This window comes from Hordeum vulgare, chromosome 2H, assembly GCF_904849725.1.
Source record: "Hordeum vulgare subsp. vulgare chromosome 2H, MorexV3_pseudomolecules_assembly, whole genome shotgun sequence".
Lineage (NCBI taxonomy): Eukaryota > Viridiplantae > Streptophyta > Magnoliopsida > Poales > Poaceae > Hordeum > Hordeum vulgare.
The window spans coordinates 425,083,794-425,094,724 of record NC_058519.1 but is presented as its reverse complement, the minus strand read 5'-3'; positions in this window follow the sequence as shown (position 1 = coordinate 425,094,724).

Below are 10,931 nucleotides of genomic sequence, written 5' to 3'. Positions count from 1 at the left end.
AAGCTTTCTACAACATATGCAAAAACACAATGCACATATTCAGTCATCTTATCAAGTGGATGAATTCATGTATAATAATATTATTTTTAAATGTCTCTGCGTTGCAACGGAAGAAAACAAATGACTACTTCCATATGAGCATGAACATGATTATAATGTTTTGTACTTGTAACAGTTGAGTTTTGTCCTCAATCACTATTGTAAATTTTGTTTTGTTTTATTTTGTTTTTGCATTTGCATTTCATTATTCCATTAAATATTTCACACCAAATTCAAATGCATTTGAAGTAAATTCAAATGAATTTGAGTTTAACTTATTGAATTCGTGTAAAGCTTTTCATTTGGTCCCTCCATAATCATTATTATAATGTTGTTTTATTTTATTTTTTCATTTGCATTTCCTCATGCCATTAAATATTCCCCATCAAATTAAATCTATGAACATTTCATAAAATCATTTGAGCCTTTCTTGTATTTTACTCCCTCCGTTTCTAGATATAAGTCTTTTTTTACAAAGTTTAATAAGGACTACATACGGATGTATAGATACGTATTTTAGAGTGTAGATTCATTTCATTTGTTTCGTATGCGGTTCATATTGAAATATTTAAGAAAAAATATATTTAAGACCGGAGGGAATATTTAATTGCTTTTCCAATTCCCATTCCAACCTTCTTCAAAATCCCTTGCCTTTCCCATTTCAAGTTTGCCCCAAAAAAATGTCCAAAATTATTTTTCACTTTCTCAAGATCCACCAAAAAGACTCCTAAAGGCTACACAAACTTCTTCTGCGGGCCTAAGTATAAATCATGGACAAATAATGGGAAAGAGAAATTAGTCGGGCCAACCAACCCACTAAGGCACAACCGCATCACAGCCAACACCTATCTCAAACCTAAATCTACCCCATGCTTTTAATTATTATTTTTCAAATTTCAAATCTTGTTCACTATTCCAAACACCGTTTGCATTTTTTTAGATTTATTTTACAGTCTACCAACAAATGGTTGAAATTTTTTGATTTTTTAAATCTGTCGTTGTATTTGGTTCATATATGGTTCACAATGGTCTAAAAAGATTCTCTCGTATACACTTTCAGTTTTGCATAAGAAAGTCTATATACAGGGACCATGACTGGTGGGTCGCCGCTGGAGATAGAAAGAAATCATGGATGCAGTTGAGTTTGGACGACACCTTCAAATCGTCCAGGTGTGGACATTGTCGAGGTCGATTTAGAGAATGTGTATGTTTGGACGATCATGTAGACAAGCTGCTAGACGTTTGTTTTGGCCTCACATCATGAAAAACGAACGAACGACGTATGAATAGTTTTTTGCATGCAGACAACGTACGGAGTTTCTTTTTTAGTACCACCTCGTAGGAACTCGGGCAAAGAGACCACGTACGGGAGAAGTGAAAAAAAAGAGGACGACGGAAGCAATTTTCACTTTATTATTAGGATTAGGAAAATATGATGTAAAAATATATGTAGTGATGGATCCAACGGTATAGATTTCGTGTTGTATATGTTAATGTATTTTTCTACAAACTTGTTAAAGTATATAAAGTTTGACTTTAGACAAATCTAATATGCAAAATAAATAAAAAACGAAGGGAGTACTATAATTCTTGAGGAGTGTCATATTACAATCTTTTTACACAAATCGAGATCCAAACCAAACAATTATTCTACTTTTTCGACTCTAGCAAACTTAGCTAAGAATTTACTAATCATATTTTGACTACGAGAAACATGAGTAATAAAAGTCGAATGAAAAAAATCATCAATCAGAGAAGCAAAGACAAGTCTATCCATGTCTTTATCTTTAATCATGTTCAGTACTGACATTGAATCCATCTCAATGTGTATAGGTAGATCAGTGTGCTCGAGAGTGAGAAAGAGAGTCCCTCCATGCAAGCACTTAATTCAGCTTTCAACACGTCCTGGCGCGAGAACAACTCTCTACAAGAAGAAAATAATGTCGCGCATGTTGTCGCGGAGAATCATACCCGCACCAGCACGGCCATCATCAATACAGGAGTCGTTTGTACTTAGCTTCGTCTAGCCCGCACGAGGTAGACTCCACTTTTCTGAAACATCCGTTGTCATTATCGCATGTAAGGGTTTGCACGCTGGGCCATAGGAGATAATGGTCTTCCCTTTCATTGGATCACCGGAAGAATTTTGCTCAAGTGCAAGCAAAGAGTCCATGTAGCTACAAGGGAACCTTTTCGAGACCTCCATTGGCGGAAGTGTCTTATCATGAACTACCTCATTCTTATTGTGGCATGCCCTCCAAAGTGTCATGAGTAACATGCGACATGTAGATCTCTTAAGGGGTATAACACTTGAAGGAGCCATTCAGTGCCTAAATTGTGGGTCTCCTTCAGGTAGGGTAAAAATCATACCGAGGTCATGCACTTCCAGAGTTGAACATTATTTGGACACCTCCTCAAATCATGAAAATCATCTAGGTTTGAACTAGATGAGTAGCAATTTGGTTACAGGATTACTCAAAGGCAAAATCATAAGCAGATTTTATATGCCCAACTTTTTTGGATCCCGAGCGTGGACAAAATCACCCAATCGTGGGGAAACCTGTATTTTACAATTTCCAAGATGTCGAGGGACAAAAAATATTGATTTAACAAGTCACGTTTCGAGGAACCATTATCATTCAAAAGTTGGGACACAATGTGGGTCCGACACCTCCCCTATTGTGAAATTGGCTTGTATGAAAATATCTCGGGATCCAATTGTCACCAAATGACACGTCAAACTCAGGTATTCTTCTCATTATCAACCCTCTAAATCGGTCTCTTTTTAAGGAGATCAAGCTTGTGTGAGAACACAATCCAATAAGATTAAGCATTGCTCAGGAACAAAAGTGTCCTCCAACTTGCTAATGGAATAATATCTAGCATTTAAAACTTGAGCACACATGTTATTAGGTTTTGTCAACAACCTCCACGCTTGTCGTGCTAAAAACATCTTGATTGAATATGTGATGATCATGAAACCCAACACGCTCTTTGCTCTTTGGTTGTTTCATATTTTGCTACGTTTACCTTAAGCAGCTCCGCAATAATAATTTCTGGCCATGCTAGTTAAATCATTATACACGGAGAATGGCAATCTAAAAACTCACATGATGTAAGTGGGAAGGGTCGGTGCAACTGATTTGACTAGGACCTCTCTACCAGGTTGTGTTAGCTGGCCATCTCCCAACTAAATGAGCCTTTTAAAGAGTTGAGCTTGTAAATTTTGGAATCTACCTTTGGACATCCGTCCATTAGGGGTTGGTAAAACCAAGTGTTTCTCGTTGAAGACCATGTTTGGAATGTTCAGAGTATCATGTACCTCATCTTGAATATTGTTTGAGCATGCCTCTCCAAACATAAGGGGACACTTGTTGAAATTCAACAACTACTCATTTGCACTAGAATAAAGGTCAAGGCAGGATTTCACCTATTCTGCTTGGGCACCATTGGCTTCAAAAAACAGGATGGTGCCATCGGAAAAATGTAAATGAGAAATCCTTGGAGCACATCAACAAACTCTAACTAACACAATATCCTCACACTGTAGCATGTGTGTTGACATTGCAAATAGACCATAAAAAACGAACATAAACGGAAATGGGGAAAATGGATCACCTTGTTGTAGCCCATGCGATGGTGCAAATGAATCCAAATGGGTTCCATTAATTTTCACGGAATACCCCACCGGTGTGACACACGTCATATTCCAGTCAATCTATCAATGAGCGAAACCCAACATTTGCATCACTTGCCCCAAGAAGTTGCAGTTAACCCCATCACACGCTTTGAGAGGTCTAATTTGTATGCACGAAAACTCTTTGAAGGGTACTTCTCTTGCTAGATATGGTGAGTGCATTCGAATGCACTCACGATGTTGTTTGTGATCATTCTCCCATAGATGAATGCATTTTGTTTAACAAAGATAATATCATCTAGTAGTTGATGCAATCTATTCACGAAACACTTCAAGACCACCTTACACACCACATTTCAAATTCTTAAGAAGTTGGTCCCAATTCTCTCAACATACAAAGTGTCCACCTTAACGTCCCACTAAGCAATGCATTTAAGTCTTCTCTCCCACTAAGCCTACATACATACCGTCCACGTCAACATGATGTCACATCAATATTCCAGTTTCCACTACCACTAATTATCTCAACACGCAACATTCCACATCACTAAATGTGCATGTCAGCAAAAAAATAGTTAATTAATTCTGCAGTTGCAATCTGTGTGGCTGAAAGCACAATTGCTCCCTAGGGTAGTTTTGATAATTGATCACAACATATGCATCATTGGACTAATGATCTTATCCTAGTATAATTTAGAAAAGTTCAAAAGATGTTTTGGCTAAGGCTTATGTGGAGATGCCCCTTGATGCAAGAAAGGATTAGGATTGTCTCAAGCTTCAATCTAGAAGACTCTTCATTTTCTATTTGTGAGAAACCACATTTGAGTCCATAGGAAAGCCAATACTATTAAACGGGGGTGAGGTATTAAAATGAACTGGTTGCTCAAGTGCTCAAAGTTAGCCACCAATATACTTAGTCATTTTTCCCACATACCATTTTGTCAAATTCCACATACTCAAATTCGGTGTCACCAACTTTCATATTTCGGACCCACCGAGTTTGACCTCAGACAGAAATCCTAGGCACTGCCACCAAATCGGTGCAACGAAAAAGCAAATCGGTGCTACCGAGTTTGCGTGACCAACTTTCGGTTGCCTCGACACACAAAATAAGAATTTTCGAGTTTGAGTATCGATGTCACCGAGTTTGCTCATCTGACCAGTAGTCACTCTTTCGGTGCCACAGAGTTTCATATATCGGTCTCACCGAGATTCCAAAGTGCAGACCTTTAGTGCTTGTCGGTACCATCGAGTTTCCCACTTTGGTGTCACCGAGTTTCCTACTTTGGGTGTAACGGTTGGATTTTGTGTGCTGCCTATATATACCCTTCACCCACCTCCACTACAAGAAATATCGTCAATTATGACAAAAATCAGTGACGGGGGTTTAGTTGGTCATTGATCCATGACCAAAATTCACAAATTGGTCGTGGGGAGTGTGGAGGGGTCCAAACCCTACAATGTTACGACAATTCAAGGCCAAAAGGTCATTATTTGATTGTATAGAATGGTCATAACGATATGAATGATCCATACTAGCTTATTTCATGTTCATCATGACCAAACTATATCATCATAAAAATTTAATGGGGATGACTAGACGACAAGTCAGCAGTTTTGTGTAGGTGTATGTTGGGGTAACGTAGCATAAATTCAAATTTTTTCCTACGCATATTCAGATCTTCCTATGGAGAAACCAGCAACGAGAGAGGGGTGAGAGCATCTTCATACCTTTGAACGCGGTTGATGGAGTCGTACTCGCGGCGATCAGATCGCGGTGTGATTCCGATCTAGTGCCGAACTACGACACCTCCGCGTTCAACACACGTGCAGCCCGGTGACGTCTCCCGCAACTTGATCCAGCAAGGAGGAGGGAGAGGTTGGGGAAGAACTCCAGCAGCACGACGGCGTGGTGTCGATGGAGAGACGAGGTCTCCCGGCAGGGCTTCACCAAGCACCAGCAAAGAGGAGGAGGAAGAAGGGCACGGCTGCGCCGAGGGAGAGGCAAAAGTCTATCTCCCAATGGCCAAAAGTGCCCATATATATAGGGGAGGGAGGGGCTGCGCCCCCTTGAGGGTTTCCCTCTCCTGGGGGGCGGCAGCCCTAGATGGGGCTGGTGCGGCGGCCAAGGGGGGAGGAAGGGTGGCGCACCCCTCTGGTGGGCCTTAGGCCCACGTGCGCTAGGGTTTCCCCCTCTCCCCTCTTCCCGCGCCATGGGCTGAGTGGGGGGCGCACCAGCCCACCTAGGGGCTGGTTCTCTCCCCCACTTGGCCCATCTAGCCTCCCGAGGTCGTTGCCCCCCTACGGTGGACCCCTGGGGCCACCTCCGGTGGTCCCGGTGGTCCCGGTACGTTACAGGTGATGCCCGAAACACTTCCGGTGTCCGAAACCATACGTCCTATATATCAATCTTTACCTCCGGACCATTCCGGAGCTCCTCGTGACGTCCGAGATCTCATCCGGGAGTCCGAACAACTTTCTATAACCTCGTATAACAATTTCCTATAACCCTAGCGTCATCGAACCTTAAGTGTGTAGATCTGGCCAATAACCATCAGCGGGGTCTGGATACCCATGGTGGCTCCCACTTGCTCCACGATGATCTCATCAGATGAACCACGATGTCAAGGATTCAATCAATCCCGTATAAAATTCCCTTTGTCTATTGGTATAGAACTTGCCCGAGATTCGATCGTCGGTATACCTATACCTTGTTCAATCTCGTTACCGGTAAGTCTCTTTACTCGTTCAGTAGCACGTCATCGTGTGACTAACTCCTTAGTCACATTGAGCTCGTGATGATGTTCTACCGAGTGGGCCTAGAGATACCTCTCCGTCACACGGATTGACAAATCCCGATCTCGATTCGTACCAACCCAACAAACACTTTCAGAGATACCCGTAGTGCACCTTTATACTCACCCAGTTACGTTGTGATGTTTGATACACCCAAAGCACTCCTACGGTATCCGGGAGTTGCACAATCTCACGGTCGAAGGAAAAGACACTTGACATTAGAAAAGCTTTAGCATACGAACAATACGATCTAGTGCTATGCTTAGGATTGGGTCTTGTCCATCACATCATTCTCCCAATGATGTGATCCCGTTATCAATGACATCTAATGCCCATGATCAGGAAACCATGATCATCTATTGACTAACGAGCTAGCCAACTAGAGGCTTGCTAGGGACACATTGTGATCTATTTATTCACACATGTATTACTGTTTCCTGTTAATACAATTATAGCATGAACAATAGACGATTATCATGAACAAGGAAATATGATAATAACCATTTTATTATTGCCTCTAGGGCATATTTCCAACAGTGTATGCCTACTTGTCAGTTTTAACTAGCCACGTAGACGACTATCGTGGAACTAAATGACAAGTGGGTCCCGGAGAGTCCGAGGCCTGTGCTGCATACGGTTGATAAAACTTATAAAAATAGAGCGCCCAACAAGACTCGAACCGTCAACCTCTCGCTCGTTATACAAAGCGCCTACCAGTCGACATTTTGATCGTCCACATGTTATAGCAGCGGCTGGAAAGCATTTTAACTATATGTGCATTCTGAAGTGGGCCAAAACTGGACGGTAAAAACTGGTCAAGTCCGTGACTTAGAAATGAACCCTAGATCACAAGTCCATATCCGACGGCAGCATGACCGACCATTAACTGTGCTGCCGCGGGTGCCGCCGTGAGGGCAACGGGTGCGCAGCGGGTGCCGCCGCGGCCGAGCAACAATTGCTCCGGGCAGGCAGCGGGGAGCGCCGCAACCGACCATCAACTACGCGTGGCAGGCAGCGGGGGTGCCGTGCCTGACCAGCATCTGCATCGAGCGGGGAGTGAGTGTGGCGTCGTGGTGCCGTGCGTGCCTAGAATCTGCAGCCGAAGGTTTATGCTCTGAAGCTACTGTTTTCTTAGGTTTGTTCTATCTATGAATACCACGGATATGCAAATTCAGGAGCTTTCACACAAATGTGAAAAGGATAGCTAGTAAATGCAAATAAGTTGTACTCCCTCCGTTCCTAAATATAAGACCTTTTAGAGATTACGCTATGGGCTACATACGAATGTATATAGACATATTTTAGAGTATAGGTTCATTCATTTTGCTCCGTATGTAGTCCATAGTAGAATTTCTAAAAGGTCTTATATTTAGGAACAGAGGGAGTATATCTTTGTCATAGATTAGAGCCTAGCAATCATGCATCCTTTCTTCAAGAAGTAGCAGTGCATATTCCCTTTCTAGATTGTCTATCAGCTGATATGAGAGAAATATACTCTCTCTAGCATGGGCATGGCAATTTATTCATTAGTCTATCATGATCTAAAAAAATTAGGGCATATGATTTTAGTATTTTCCCATTAGGTTCTTTTTGTGCTAGATACTTTAGGTCTGTGCAATTCAATTGCTAAACTGTAGCCTTTTTTGTTCATTGGGAGATGGACGAAAGTTGGATAAAAGCTATAACTTTTCCGAAGAATACCTCAACGGAGTGAAAGAGTTCATTAATTTCGTTCGTAAAACCTATGCTGGGGATGCTCAAATTATTTGCCCATGCCGCAAATGTCTGAATCGTAAACTAGAACCTCAAGGGAAAGTGGAGGATCATATTCTTATTTATGGAATGTCTATCACATATGATGGGTGGATTCATCATGGAGAACCATTAAATATTGAAGTTGATGCAGATGCAGATGCACACCTTGTGGATGGAGCTACTGATATTATGGTAGATGTTGCTGAAAAGGATGTTTGTTTGGAGGAGGAGGATGTTTATGAAGATGATAAAATTCATGACATGATAGAGGATTTGTATGGATAAGAGGACCCGGGTAGACAAGAGTCAAAGTTTGCAAAAGTGATAGAAGAGGCTGATACGTCCCAAACATATCTATAATTTCTGCTTGTTCCATGATCTTTTGGGTGACATTGTTATATGTTTTGCTACACTTTTATACCTTTTTACACATATTTGGACTAACCTACTAACTCAGTGCACCCAGTGCCCGTTTCTGTGTGCTGATGTCTTTTTTATAGGGACTTTTACCCCAATTTACAGAGTCCCAAAAATCCCGAGAAAAATATATCAAAATCAGCGTGACGGAAGCTTCACGAAGCACCAGGATGGGCCACACGGGAGCCAGGGCCTGCCCAGGCGGCCTCCCTGCGCGGCCTACCCCCTGGTCGCGCCCACAGGTCACCTGGGTGGGTCCCACTTCCTCTGCTGCCCTCCTTCGGCCTATATTTACCTCTTCGATAGGAAACCCTTCCACAATATCGAGAATTGCGAATTTCTCCATCGTTTCGCCGCCGCAACACTTCCGAGATCGGGAGCGTTAGAAGACCTCTTCCCGGCACCCTGCCGGAGGGAGGATTGACCTCCGGGAGCTTCTCCACCGCCAGGGATGCTTCCCGGATGTGTCGTGAGTAGTCCTCCTTGGACCATGAGTCCATGACCAGTAGATATGTGATGGATTCTCTCCAATCTTGTGCTTCAATGATTAGCCCTTGTGAGCTGCCCTACATGATCAAGGCATCTATGTAATTTTCCTGCTATTGCTATGCTTGGTTTGCTGGGATCCGATGGATTATGAGATTATGTTCAAATTGTGATGAGTTATATATTTGGTTATTCTTTTATATTATGTTCTTAGGTAATTCATGCATGTTCTCCGTTGCTTTTTATTGCTTTGGCCGAGTAGTAGATTGTAACTCCAAGAGGGAGCGTTATGCATGATTGTGGGTTCATGCCCCCTCATGTCTAGCTTGAGTGACAGAAACATGAGACTAGGGGATGTGCTGTTGCCACAAGGGAGAAAACAACGGTGCTTGTGACCACGGTTGCAAGTATTGTTTACCTTATGCAAAGTTCGCTAATGCAGTTGCCCGTTGCTTTGAGTTTACACTTTGGGTGGGGCTCGCAACTTAATACCAGCGAGATGTTCTGGATAGATATCTCAAGGTGGATGATTAGTAAGTAGATGTTGATGAATAAACAGTCTACTTGTCTTAGCGTACTGCCCATTACTTTTGAGCCTCTAAATTTCTAGTGGCATGATTGTCATTGCGGTGCGTTAATAATTCTGTTAATTGCCCAGCTGTAATTTGTTTACCCATGCATAGTTGTTTATCGTCTTTTGGGAGAGAGACATCACTAGTGAACATCATGTGACTCCGGTCCATATTACCACCATTATTTACACCTCCACCATTTATTGTTTTTATTTACTTTTCCGTTGCAATCACTATCACTATTACTACTTGTGTTTTGATCCTTTGCAAACTACAAGGCCATAGAGATTGACAACCTCTGTGTACTCATTGGGAGCAAAGTTATTTGTTGTGTGTGAAGGTCCACGTCTTCTGCTAGCGCCAGAGCAGCGGACACCTACTTGTTGATCCTCGGAGTCCTCCTCGTTCGATAAACCTTACAGTCCCCGTGTAAGGGAAATCTGCTGCTGACTACATCTCTACCTTCCACTTGGGGTAACCAACGAGAGGCGAGAAGTATATCCATCAACTCGTCATCACAGGCAAAGTGCTCACTTTATGAAGGGTTTGGAACTTCAAGATTTTCAGTTGTCGTGAAGTTACTCCACATCAAGTCTTTCTATCTGATCTCTAATGTTCATTTACTGCAATACTTGCATTATTGGCCAAGGCATTCCCAAAGTGCTCTATACCCCTCTTCCGTTTGTGGCCCTTATAGAAATCCCCCTCCGGACCATTTCCGTCGGGTCAATGGTCTTTGACCGGTAACTGGGCGTCTGTTGGACATTTTGTCCTCTGGTTCTTACATGTGGGCCCGCATCAAAATGTTATCCACTCGCTCACTCTATTTCTTCTACCTTGCGACCACGCACGGAATGGAGCAAGGTGATTCACTGGGGGCGCATGAACGGCGTTGTTCTGGAGCTCAGACAGTGAGGCCGCATGGATGTGCACCTCACGCATGTCGTCCGGAAGCTCTTCTGTCGCCGTGGAGGTAGGTTATTCTTCTCTGATTTGTGTGCGCCCGCGGATTTCTCGTTAGGGTTTGAGCTAAAATTAGGGATTTGCTCTCTCATAGGTCGATGGGGTCGGCATAGTGTAGTTCTCCTCCGAGTTCTACATGCCGGATCCGAGTTATTGCAGCCTTGAGAAGCTTTCCAAGCATCGATGCCCGGGGCACGGGCTCGTTCCCGCTCGTCGTGTCGCATGGGGAGGAGCAAGCATGGGGAGACGTTTTCTTGGATGCCCAC